Source organism: Solanum verrucosum, unplaced genomic scaffold (assembly GCF_900185275.1).
Source record: "Solanum verrucosum unplaced genomic scaffold, falcon-dt-bn FXZP01000052.1, whole genome shotgun sequence".
Classification (NCBI taxonomy): Eukaryota; Viridiplantae; Streptophyta; class Magnoliopsida; order Solanales; family Solanaceae; genus Solanum; species Solanum verrucosum.
Window position 1 is genome coordinate 783,842 of NW_026020193.1, and position 12,429 is coordinate 796,270.

Here is a 12,429-nt window from a genome sequence, read left to right on the forward strand (position 1 = left end):
AAATTGTTGGTATCTATAGTCCGATATAATTCCTCTATAAGAAAGTCACAAAAAGGAGAAGTCAACAATACTTCTCTCAAATTCAAGAAAAATGAAAAATGAGAAATTCAAATGAATAACTTACATGAATAGTGTGTGTCTTGCCACTACTTGTAATATCATAAACAAAAATTATGTCTCCATAATCATCATAGATTTTGTCAATGATAGTGAACTAAAAGATTCAACCAACTGTACTTAAATTAATGAAAATACTTCACCCCAAGGACATAACTCCATGGAGTTTAGACAGTAGCCTAGTTCTACAAGTACATAGGGCAGATGTCTTAACTATTACCAATGATGAACACATTATACCAATTTTGCCTAAATTTAATCATATAAAAATTCTCAACGTATTTCATATTATAATGTCAAATTAAACACACGTAAATTTGAGCAACTTTATAATATTGGATTCACATTTTATATAATTATAAAATTAAACCATACAATGATTATAAAGTGTTACCTTTTGTGAAAATTAAATCACGAGAAAAAAAGACCACAATCAGAAACCACAAAAACAAACCTCGAACTCAATTACTGTTTATGAGTGAAAACAAATATAATGTGAGGATGGCTTTTTTTTTTAATCTTTTGAACCTCGTGTGTATGTTGGTGATTGGAAAGTTGGGGTGATGTTTTTTTCTTTTTGCTGCCTTTGGGTTGTATTGCTGATTGTGTATATTAGTTGTAGGAATTGGATGTAAGGTGAGGTGGGTAGTGGTGTGAGAGAGTGGGGGTAGTGTAGGTATAGTGGGGAGGATAATGGGTAGTTTAAGATTATTATTACTATTATTATTATTATTACTATTACTATTATTGTTATTACTATTATAATTATTATTATTATTATTATTGTTATTATTGTTATTATTATTATTATTATTATTATTATTATTATTATTATTATTATTATTATTATTATTATTATTATTATTATTATTATTATTATTATTATTATTATTATTATTATTATTATTATTATTATTATTATTATTATTATTATTATTATTATTATTATTATTATTATTATTATTATTATTATTATTATTATTATTATTATTATTATTATTATTATTATTATTATTATTATATTATTATTATTATTATTATTATTATTATTATTATTATTATTATTATTATTATTATTATTATTATTATTATTACTATTATTAGTATTATTATTATTACTATTATTGTTATTATTATTATAATTATTATTATTATTATTATTATTATTATTATAATTATTATAATTATTATAATTATTATAATTATTATTATTATTATTATTATTATTATTATTATTATTATTATTATTCTTATTATTATTATTATTATTATTATTATTATTATTATTATTATTATTATTATTGTTATTATTATTATAATTATTATTATTATTGTTATTATTATTATTATTATTATTATTATTATTATTATTATTATTATTATTGTTATTCTTATTATTATTATTATAATTATTATAATTATTATAATTATTATAATTATTATTATTATTATTATTCTTATTGCTATTATTATTATTATTATTATTATTATTATTACTATTATTATTATTATTACTATTATTATTATTATTACTATTATTATTATTATTATTATTATTATTATTATTATTATTATTATTATTATTATTATTATTATTATTATTATTGCTATACATATATATATGAAAAATTAAATATACTATTTTTTACTAATAAAAAATATAAGAAAAATTAAATAGTTAATCGAAAAATATAATTAATAAACACTAACTTATTTATTTAAAATAAAACATATATTTTTGTAAATTTATTTTCTTTTGATTAAAAATAAAAATTTGCCTAAAACATGACTTTATTTTTTTTGTATTCAAATATTTTAAAATAAACTTACTACAATAAGATAAAAATTAAAATATTTAATTTAGATTTATAATAAATATTTAAGGAATAAAAATGGTGTAAAACTTTATGTTCGATCAAAAATTACGTGTCTACAAAGATTATAGTAAATGACGTGCAAAGGGTTTTATATCTTTTTTTGTGGCTAAATCAAAAGACAACCTTATTTTTGAAAAATAAAAGAATAATAGAATTGTATTGATTTTAGAAAATAAAAATTGGTGTTATTTTTTTCAAATTAAACACGGCCATAAAGTCCCAACTAAAAAAAAAGAAGCTGTCTTATAAATTATAATGTTATCTTAGCTTTTTTGGTTATAATTATCGTTACTTTTGAGCAAAACAAAACCTCAACTCCGTAAAACTCTTATTTTGGTTATAGAGTCCCAACACAAATCTTACTTTGAATTCAATTGAATATTTATTAACATTGATATAGCATTAACATAATAATTTTAAGGATAAACTACTTTATTAGATATACATCACTATCATATATACTAATTTTACCTCTAATTTCAAACTATTACATATCTTATCACTTTTAATATTTCTTATCATATATTATTGAAGATACAATGATTACTCATAATTCATAAAACTAGGACTGATATTATCTTTACATTTAAAATCCAAAGTTAGTGTTTTAATTAAAATCAAATATCTTTCTGAGAGAAAGAGTATGAGTTAGGGTAAAACTCTAACTCTAACTCTTCCTCTTCCTCTTCCTCTTGATCACTCAAAATTTACTGACAAGAAACACTCTATTAAAATGGATGTTCTACGGCTTGTATCAATATAATAACTTTCATTTTCATTATTTGAAATATTGCATTTAGTATAAGGTTAATAATTTTTTTAAAAGGTTGTTCTTTTTATCATAATATATTAATTAACGTGATTCATACGTGCAAAACATGTACTCTAAACTAGAATTATTAAAAATGAGAACAAAAAAAGTTGAAATACCATAATAACCCTATAAAGTTGAGTTATTACAATATATATGTCAAAGGTGGATTGGGATGTCACCCGTATACTTAATGAAAATGTAATAAATAAAATAACCAATGTAATTAAATAACAATAAAAATGTGTTATCTCTACAAAATTAATAAAGAGAAATGTAAAATCACTAAATTACCATATGCAATCTATCGAATACTCGACCAAAATGAAAAGAAAAGTACTTTTTGTCTTGGAATACTTAAAATGTTTCGAATAAATAATAACACTTATTATTTCCATCCAAATTAATGAAACGTTATGAAATTTCAAGTAGTAAGGTGTATGTATCCATGATAAATAGTATCACTTATTATGGCTTGACAAATGTTATTTATATTTATCGATGACGGCACATAATATATATATATATATATATAAAATTAAATTTCTGATTTTATTAAAAGAAATCTAATAATCGGTTCGATTTGATCAACAAATCGATTTTTTAAGAAAAACATCGATATCCATAACTATAGTACTTCATCATAATATGTTTGAAGTCTTAATTGGTTAATTTCTTTCATTTGTGATTTCATTTTTAGTTTATTTCAATTTTACATTGATGGAAAAAGTTAATACAAATCCATGAAAATTTTCGCACATTTGCAATAAATATTAGTGATCTAGTGGTAGAATAGTACCCACTCACGATACTAATAACCTGGATTGTATTTTCCAAATGATGCATTTTATAATTGCGTAATATAAGAAAATTGATGGTGATTTTGTAATTTTTACAAAATCGATCGAATTCATTGGTTTTAATTTTCCCCTCGCTAATTAACGAATTGACTTTTTCTATTTCTTATGAAGCACTTGTATTAATCTTTTTGTCAATTGTCACTAGTAATTTGAACAATTGTAGCAAAAAAAATTGCCTTTAACTATGAATTATTTTCGTGGAAAATAGTTGACTTATTTACTACAGATTTTAAGTCGTCGCTATTTAACACCTAAAATATTTTGTGACAATTTTTTGTTGTCACTAAATCACATGTTGATTAGAGACAATAAAGTCATTGTCACCAATTGTTTATATTATTAATGACAAAAATAAATGTCACAGATAAATCAAAATTTCATAGCTAAAACATATAATATTTAACTACGAACTCTAATTTGTCGATAATGTAACAACATATTTTTTGAGACGGTTTTTTTTTTGTGTCCAAAAATTAATGTATTTTAAGACAAAAAATAGTTTGTCACGAATTAGATACATCATTACTGACAAAATAATGCATCACCGATAACTTTAAATTCGTGACTAACACTACTCAAAAAATGACGCCAATTCATCTTTTGGTGAGAAACTTTTGTTGACAAAACTTTGCTACAAATTTTTATGTTTTGTCACTAAAAGTATGCGTTTCATATATTTAAGCATGAAAAGTAATTTTTGTCACTAAAAATGAACAATTAGTGACAAATTTCATGTCGTAGTTAATACTTTCGTAGCTATATATCATATTTGTTGTAGTGATATTCAACAAAGTTTTGAGATTCAGTAAACTGTTTTTAAATGTTTCTTTCAATTTGATGTTTATGTATGCTTGAGTTAGTTTTCCGCTTGTAGTCAGCCAGGATGAGGGTTCGCTTGCGGACCAACAATTATTCTCGAGTATCGGCCACGTCCAGGGTGTAGGCTCGGATTATGACATATTCCACATATGGGAGGGGTCATGTCAAACCCCCCGTGTACCACCTAAGAAGATACCTTGGGTGGTTTGATTGTAATAATTATTATTTTAAAAAAAAGACTAGTAGATCGATAAAAAAACAATTTAATTTGGATGTTCAAATAAACCCATAAATGGTTTAATCAAAGGTCAAAACAAGAGTTTAGCGATAATGTCAAAACACAAACCCTAAAATAAAATACTTTGCAACAAGTCTTGATAAGTACCACATGACCATGATTTGTTTTTTTGAAAATAGTGTAAAGCAGTTAAACTCAGAGTTGTATTTACAACAACAACTTGGTTTCCACGAGTCCCTTTTACGGATTGTAGATATTTCTACGACCCGTAGGTGGTCTCATAAACTTTAGACCCGAGAATCAATTTTCAAGAGCATTGTTCCACAGACCCACTTACGGTCCGTAGACACCTCTACGGTGGTAGATGCCTTTCGTGGCACCAGACTGTAGAAAATTTGCAAGGTCTGATTTGAGGTAGAATTTTCGGGGTGTTACATTGGTGACCTTTTTATATTGATATTCTTTTTCAATTTTGTTGTTTGAATATGTTTACAAAATTGAGTAAAGTAAAAAACAATACTACTAAAGAAATATCACTTTTTCCCGTATTTAAAATTTAAATGTATTTTGAAATGTTTCAATGATGTATAGTCATTTTGGTCTAAAAACAATTAGCTCTATGACAATATATATTAATCATTTAAAAACACTTATCCAATATTTTTTCAATTATAATTATTTACTAAAAAAATTTAATTTAGTAATATTAATTCTATTTTACAACATCGTATAGTATATTATATGATACACATGTGCAACGCACGTGCCGTGATTATATTAAAAGTAAGAACTCCAACAATACAATAATTATAACTGAGTAATGCACTATGGGGGGGGGGGGGGAGGAGGAGAAAGCATATTTAAGTGGTGTAAATAAGAGATTTTAAGAGTGATTTTTTTTATTTTTACATATTACAATTAATTTTAAAATCAGAAAAAAATTTAAAAATAGAAAAAAATAAATTTAATTGGAGGCCAAAGAGAATTGTTTGATCACCTTATCTATATCTAGATTTATATTATAAATAATTATATGTGTTTTACGGATGTTGATATGACAACTTTCAGTAGTAATCATAAGAAAATTTACATCCACTATTCATAGATAACTATTTATTTAATTTTTTTATTTAATAATATTGACATTATTTTTAAAAATAGTGTAGTACATGGTTTGATATTCATGTGCGTTCAAAACTAGTACTTATATATATATATATGAAAAAATCAAAGCGCTTATATGAAAAGATAGTTTGTCATTGCAGATTGAGTTTTGACGAGTTTGATGGATATCAATACTGAACAAACAAATCCTTAGAGAACAGTGGTAAAAGGCTTATTAAGACTGAGATACATATATATTTGTCATTGCAGATTCTGTTTTGACAAGCTTGATGAATATCAATACTGAACAAACAAATCCTTCGATAACAATAGTAAAAGTCTTATTAAGACCGAGATACATACATATATAGGGGCAATTCAAAGTGCTTATATGAAAAAATATTTGTAACAATCTTCTGTAAATTATAAATTTCAAATTTGGATGAACAAATTAAGAAACTATTTGAGGGGTTTTAGTAAAAAACATTGCACCTATAAGATCACTTATAGCATAAAAATTGTTATATTATATAGATTGTGGTAATTTAAATGTGTCATGATTTCGTTCTTATCTGGGTAGTAACTAAACTCCTATAAGAAAAGATATAGATAATACAAAATTAATTGACTTTTGTTGAATTTGGTGTTAGATTTTTAATTTCAAGATATTTTTTCAAACTAGTTTCTGGACATGTGCACTACATGTGTAGGCCGTTTGAAAATATATTTTGCTATCTAACAATAACAATTTTTTCCTTGCATATATTTTTTATTAGAAATTTTTAGGGGTTATAAAATATAATTAAAAAGACTACTTATCTCCCAGAGATATGATAATGTTTGTCATAAGCATCGATTTTATTTTTTAAGACTTATGCACATCATGTCTTGTCTATATGAATTTTTCTCATTGTAATTGGATGAACCGTACATTTAGTGTAAATTATTCAATATTTTTAATCAGTTAATGTGATTAATACATCTAAGCATTGGATATGTAATTAAGATAGAATAACAGCTCCCGTTCTTAGAAGAAAATGATATTTCCAAGGCAAGTGTGAAAGTTTTAATATAGACGACATGAAAAATATTTGCACTAATGTTATCTTAAACTTTTGTATTAAAATTATGTTACTCATAAAAAAAAAATTGCTATAGAAAACTGCAACACCCCAGAAATTTTTTGAGCTAAGACTTGAACCATCCTTCTTAGTGAGTAAGTTTTTACCAAGGAATTTAAAATTTTCCCAAGTGTTCAAGTCACTAGATGTAGCACATTGTGTTCGAAAAAGAACTAGAGAGAATTCATTCAAGTCATTCCTAAGTTCCTTTAAGTTTTGGATCAACTTCAAACGACCATAACCTTCAGTACAAGATGAATTAGGTGGCCCATAAGATATCAAATGAAAGGTCTTTGAATTATCTTTCCAACACAACCGAGTTTGCTAATTTTTGAGCTCGCATGAGGGAGATATATCCGTTTGAAGTCAGGCTGTCTATTGAAGGAAAGTTACCCGGATTTAAGAGCGGTATTTTAGTAATTAAATAGGGGTCTATTTACACAATCAAAATTCACGCTAGGGTTTTATAGAAGAGAAAAGAGGAGAAAGGTCAAGGTTTCATTGCGGATTTCGCCAAGAGTTTGATACCTAAGAGGTATGTAAGCTTCCATAATATTTTATAGTAAGTGAGAATGTATCTGGTTAAGTATTGATTTATGCATTTATTCAGATTAATAGAATATGAAATATTATTATTAATTGAAAGGCAAATTTAATTAAGTGAAAGGATAAAATGGTAAAATAACACGTTTATCCCATACGAATATATGCATTTAAGTTACAAATCATAAGTGAAATGATTTTCATATATAAATAGGAGATGGTTTATGAAGTAACTATATAGTAACTATATAGTAAGGATGATAATTTTTTTAAAAGGGAGATATTATACGATGTGATTAAATATATGTTTCTCTGTACAAATAAAATATGCATCTTAATAAAATTATAATCTCCTTTTTGTAATTACATATAAGAAGTTTTAGTGGGGAATGAAATTTAATATTTTTTTGTAAGTAGTATAGAGATTCGAACAACATATGTCTTCTTATGATGGCTAGTAAATCATTATGAATTTTATGGAATTTATCTACAAAGAAATATGTATAATAGTATCATGGTTAGTTCAGTCATAATAAAATCACTCTATAAGCAAATAAGAAGAACAATTTCAAATTCATGTTCCATATTACATAAAATTTGCTAAAAAATTTAATAAATGCTAAAACTTCTTTTTCTGAACAAAATACCTAAAGCAATAAGTTTTAAAATTTCATAGAAAAATAAACTTTTAGTTACACAATATAACGAAGATGCAAATTAATGCATCAATAATATTGCGTCTTCTCTTCTTTTTGCTTCAACATTTTCTTCAATTCTTCCTCTTCCGAATTGAGAGTATGTTGTTACAAATGACATATGAATTGATTTTCATTTCATATATAATAAGAGATTGTTTATGAAGTAACTATAGTAAGAATGATAATTTATAAAAATGAACATCCAATTCACAAATTATCAGTTATTCAATTACTACAGTAATACCCAACCCAACTTGTTGTAAAGAATAAAAATCTTAAATCTCTAAAAAATAAAAATTACATCACAAGCACGTAGATGAATGTCATCTTATACAAAAAATTGTTCTTTCTTATATACAATCGATTAACCAAGAAAGAATTGGTACATCGATTTGTGCACCGTCCTTCAATTGAAAATAAATAAATAAAAATTAAACAAAAAGTTATAACATTACATGTTGACTTTGTTTTTATGTACCTTTTTGAAGAATTCATTGAATATACCAAAATACTACAAGCAACCTTCAAGTTGTTACAATTCCAGCCAAAAGTACCTATAAAAACATAAAAGAAAACAACTTATATAAATGACCGAACAAAAGTATCTTTTATTATAAAGAAGAATCAAATTAGGATGAATACACTTAGTAGAAATATGACCATCTAAGTGAATCATTATAGATGAAACTTGTATGTATTATTTTTTTAATTAATGACACATGTTCAAATTCTTTACTTCAATATCAAACAATAGAGTTTACTTAGAAGAGAAAATGTAGCTATTTTAGAAGAAAAAAATCTGGTTAAATTGTTTTTATCAATCATAACTTTTCAAATTTTTCCGTTATGAGATTCATAATTATAATTAAAAGCAATATCAATATACTCATTTATCCAAAAAATAATAATTTAATTGTTAAAGGGCTTAAGGACTTCAAATTCTACCATTACTTAATTATAATAATTTATTTTAATTAAATAATTAATAAAATTTTAATTTAGTAGAAGGGTAAAATGATAATCTAACTTTTCACTTTGGAGCTTCCCACTTATAATAATATACAATGATGATATGATATGATGATATCTTTATGAATATTGAGATTTCGTAATGTTAATAAAAAGTTTTGTATTAGAAATTTTTTTTTTAGGTGTGAAAGCTCTCAAATGGTTAATGAAAATTAACTTTCTTGATTGACGTTGTTTATAAATATTATTTACTTCTCACAATTATGATAAATCACAATTTGCATTGCAATATTAGTCATTAACTTCTGAGAGTTACGAGATTTAATTGAAAATTACTTCATCCGTTTCAATTAATATGAAGTTGTTTGATTGGTCAAGGAATTTAAAACTAAAGGAAGATTGTAATTGATGTAGTGAAAATGATAGCAATTAATAGTTAACGATCGTGGCACAACATGTAGTTGACAAATAATTACTTGTTTATTGAAATTTCTTTTATCCGACAATCATAAGAAATAAATAATATTTTTTTAATCCTAACCCATAAGTAGATAAGTCAATCTTTCACCCAACAAGACAATAAATAATAAAGCAGAGAAGAGTAAAATAATAGAGTAATAAGTTTTATATCAAGCTTTCATAAAACATATATAAAGTGATCAACATGGGTTGTGGTGCACTGGTGGGAGTGCTTCACCCTTAACCAGAGGTCTCGGGTTTGATCCCTGGGTATGGAGAAAATCCTGTTGGGAGCACCACCCTCGAATGGGCACTGCAGAGCGCGATCCGTATTTAGTTGGAGCTCCAATGTGGACTTCAGACATAGGGTGGGAAACCATCTAAGACGAATGCAAAAACATCTAAGACGAACTATAATTGTTCAACAAAACTATTTAGATATCTAAAAGACTATTAAATAAGATAGCGATCCTTCACTTATTATACCTACTGAAGATATTGGTATTAAGGACAACCTATCTTATGAGGAGGTACCCGTTGAGATACTTAATCGTCAGGTTCACAAGTTGATAGCCAAGGAAGTAGCATCAATCAAGGTCTTATGGAAGAATCAATTTGTTGAGGAAGTTACTTGGGAAGCTGAGGAGGATATGAACAAGTTATACCCACATCTCTTTAAGTCCGAAGAGTCTGTTCTTGGTACTTTTTAAATTGAAATGTTGTGTTAATTTTCAAATTGGGTGTTTGAGCTGGGTGTTAGATGTTGCCACCCTTAGTCTACTAAGAGTAATCTCATTCGAGGACAAATGTTCTCAAGGGGGATATATTGTAACATCCCGCCTTAGAAAGAGCTAAATTTAGAAAGAACTAATTTGAAAAGAGCTAATTTGAGATTTGTTCAAGTTAAGCTTAAGTTGTGAGGTTTGGGTCAACTTCAAATGATTATAACTTTTAGTACATGATGTGTTATGTGGCCCATAAGATATGAAATGAAAGGTCCTTGAATCGTCTTTCCAATGCCATCGAGTTTGCTAAATTTCAAGTTCGGATGAGAGAGATATGCCTGTTTGAATTAAGCCTATCCAGTTAATGAAATTTACCCGAATTAATGAGGGGTATTTTGGTCTTTTCCGTACCCCATGAGCTTTATACATTTTTAGTAATATTTTTGGGGTCTAAACTGATTTGGGTCAGTTTTTACAACTCTAAATTACGATTAGGGTTTTGAGAAGAGTTCAAGGGGAGAGGTTCAAGGCGTTCGTCAAGATTCTTGATATTTGTCGAGGGATTTCACCAAATTAAGGTATGTAAGCTTTCATTGTTTTGGGTTCGTTCACCTACACACCAATAATGTAAATTACATCCTTAATTTCATTGTTGAGGTTAAATGATTTGAATTCTTGATGATTGTTCTTGAGGTTTTGTTCTTCATGCTTTGCTTACCGAGTTTGATGAATTCTTAAAGTGAGGACTTCGATCTTTAAGGGTTGTTCTTGAGGTAAAGAGAATAGATTCTCATGTACTTGTATTGAGTAAATTAATCTAAGGAAAATTTGAGGAAACCTAGCCGAATTAGGGTCAGAAAATGAGAAGAAAATATTCATCGGATTGATCTAGGGAAAGGCTGGTGTGGCGAGCCCCAGATGCGCCAGAAGGTCTGGCGTGGCCCGCCAGCAGTGCGCCAGGGTCGCCTCCCCCCACCCTTGTTTCGTCGTTTGCTCCGTCTAAGTTCTTTTAAGGTGTACCTTTACTCCTTTATGATTCTAACTACTCTAAAATACATGTAAACTGTAACATCTCGCAAATTGAAATAACTAGGAAGAAGTTAAAGAATTGGAAATAGTCATTTTTGGAAAGAATATAAAATCTGGAAAATTTGTCAAGTTTGCTAAGTTGGATTTTTGGTCAACTTCAAACGAACATAAATCCTAACCCAGGATGAGTTAGGTGTGGTTCCAGATATCGTAGGAAAGATCGTGGAATATTCTTTCCAACGTCGCCAAGTTTGCACGATTCCGAGTTCGTATGAGTGAGATATTCCCATTTGAAGTTGGGCTGTTCAAATAAGGAAATGTCCAATCCGGATTTTAGAAGGGTAGTTTGGTCTTTTCCTTACCTAATTATTTTATTTCGTTTTTGGGTAATTAATTGGGGTCTAAACTGATCTTAGTCAGTTTACGCTTTTGGAAAAAGAGTTAGGGCTTTAGAGAGGAGAAAAGAAGAGGAGAAAAGAGAAAAGCAAGGAAATCGTCAAGTTCTTGAAGCTAAGATCATGGATTTCGTCAAGGGGCGATCCCTACGAGGTATGTGAGATCACATAGCGTTGGGTTAGTTCACCCACGCGCCAAGCATGTTTAATTCAATGTATTTTCTTTCTAAAAGGATTGAGAATTTGATGTTCTTGATAGTTGTTCTTGAATTGATTTCGTTCTTGAATATGAGTTGGGATTAATGAGTTTTCTTGATGTTAAAGTGTTGTTTCCTTGATTTGTTTGGGTAAGATTTTGTGTATATGATTTGGGTACATGAATCTAAACTGAATTTGAGAAAAATAATCAGATTAATACGATTTATGATCAGAAAATGAGATCAAAAGTTTGTCAGAATTTTGCCTGAAGGGAGGCTGGCGCGACGCGCTCCCGTAGTGCCTGCGGGGATGGCGCGGCGCGCCAGCAGTGCGTCTGAAATGATCCCCAGAAAGTTGGGACTAGCGCGGTGCCCCAAGGACGCGCCCGAATCATCGTTTTTCACCAGGTTTTCATCGTTTAGCCCGTTAAAGTCCTTCTAAAGTGTACTAACACATACTATTGATT